The following is a 2603-nucleotide window of genomic DNA, read 5'->3' as shown; positions in this document are numbered from 1 at the left end:
AACACAGAAGAACGTGATGCTGCTCAAGAAACACTGTACAATTCTTTTCTCGTTAATACTCATGCGGTTTTTAAAAAAATGTAATCACTTATTAAACTATATCGTCAAAACAGTTGGTGTTTTTAACGAGGTGCTGCCATCTGATGGAGGTACGTGCAGCATGCAATTGTAGATAACAACCATTCATACGAATCTGTGTATATGTATCAGCAGGTATGAATAAACTTCCTGGCTCATACATAATATCTCAAGGTATATATGCTACATATATAACAAGATACATACATAATACAAAATAGAATTTAAAAAATACGTTAATTTTAATTATTAAATTAATACTGTGAATTATTGGCACAACAGCAAATATTCCATCTTATATACATACCATATATATCTCCACTTTTATTATATTTTGTATAAACAACATAAATAAAAATGTTTAATACGAAAAGATCTACTTTTATATCTACCTTCCTTTCAAATTTATTTAGTCAAAACACCAATATAAAAATATCAATTCCCTTAAGTATAACGCCATTTTTATCAGTATTATATTTTACCAATGCTTCACCATTTTTTGTAATAATTATATGTTCTATATAAAGAATATCAAAGGCTATATACTGAAAAAGAAAAAAATATTATTATTCCATAATACAATAATATCAACATTTTTCAATCTCTTAAAATTAGTCGAATAAATTGTAATAAACAATGAAACATCAATAATTAATGCAATTATTTTTCCTCATGGAATAATTAATTTGTAATAAAATGCACTTGCGTAATTTCAATCTAACAGAATATATTTTCGCGTATTATTGAGCCAGAAAGCCGGGTCATCGAGCATTGACCTGGATATCCGGCTATTGTAAGCATAAATACTTACGTTTTTCCCAATGCCACGTAGCACGATGACAAATTTTCCTAAAATCGTAGATAAAAGTACACAAAATTTTAAACAAGATTTTTTGTTAAGTCCAATTTCTAATATACAATCCTTTTAAAACTATGTGAATTAAAAATTAAGGACCATACAAAGTAAACTTTTTTAACCAATCAATTCGCTACTATGCGTCATCTACAAAAATATCAATCATCCTGTTCAAGAATTGCTTACGTGAATTACATTATTCTTAGAATTAAACTTGAAACACTGTTTCATAAATTACAACATAATGTTATAAAATATTGCAACAAATTTTAAGAATATTCATAAAAAATTATTAATTTTTATTTGATTGAATATCGACAATTCAACAAGCGATGTCAGAGTTCCTAAGATAAAGTAACGAAATCATAGTGAAAAATAAAAGATAGAGATTTTAAAGATTTTAAGATTTTAAAAGAGATTAATGAAATATTTAAAACAAATGAATTTTAATTTATTTTTACTAGCGCCACTAATTATTTTAATGATTTTTATCATCATGGGAAAATGTTTATATGCAATGACCTTTAAATGAATTAATTAATATTATGATAAAGTTTCTTCGAGTGTGGCAATGATATGTATCACAAATTATAAGAATGAATTCAATAATTTCTGCGCAACCAAACGAAATTAAAAAAGCATTGTTTGTAAATTATGAAACCGCTGACAAGTGATAGGGGAGTAGGTCAAGGCGGAAATGCTCTCTGCGTCTTCGATGACTTGACGTAATTCCGTCTTTCGTTATTCAATTCGATTATGAGATGGAAAGAATGATATTAATAACGATACAAAAAGAATGCAAAATGATAAATTCCTTTTGCTACGAATTTTGTTTTTAGTTATATCCTCTCTAATGGAGATAAATATTATATTACAGTAAATTAGAGAAATCTCTCTTCAACTTTCTATGTATCAATGAATACATAATGTAATCATTCTTACTATACTCTCAAATATCTTCATATTATAAAATATTCTCATAATATTTAAAATATCATAATTTTTTGCAAAATCTTATTTGGTGTTTTTCCAAAAGTAATATTAAAAAATGTTTGCACCTGAAGCAAAATTATTTCTATTACCTTACTTCGACATTACATATAGAAAATATTAATCAAATATAACATATTTTACATATGTCAAAAATTGTTGATTGGGCATACACGTATATATACGTATAGCCTTATGTTCAGCGTAATTCGCGTTTCATTTCTGCAAAATAACAAGTAGCTGATTTTGCTTTATTTTGCATACTTCAAAGACCAGACGTAAAAATGGAAAGGTATAATAAATACAAACATATAATAATTGGAGCAATTAGATATTGTTATTTTATTTCATCCCCTTAATTTATTTTCGATCGATTTTTGCTTCCATTGCTTATTTTCTACCGATGATCTTTTAAAATACGAATTAAAAGACAACAAGATACCGGAAACACGTTTCTGTATTTTTTTCTGTTAAACACTTGAATTGCTACATATATATAGTATATATAGTATATAGTATGTACAAGACCATTAATTACAATATTAATTACAAGACCATAATGATCTTATTAAAAAAACTTCAAGTACACAAGCATTCGATATCAAAAGAATTATATTATTTAGGAAATGAATAGCATGAAACTGTGAAAACTTTCAAGATAAACAGTATTTTAATTAAA

This window comes from Bombus terrestris, chromosome 12, assembly GCF_910591885.1.
Source record: "Bombus terrestris chromosome 12, iyBomTerr1.2, whole genome shotgun sequence".
Classification (NCBI taxonomy): domain Eukaryota; kingdom Metazoa; phylum Arthropoda; class Insecta; order Hymenoptera; family Apidae; genus Bombus; species Bombus terrestris.
Note: the sequence above shows the minus strand (reverse complement) of the source record.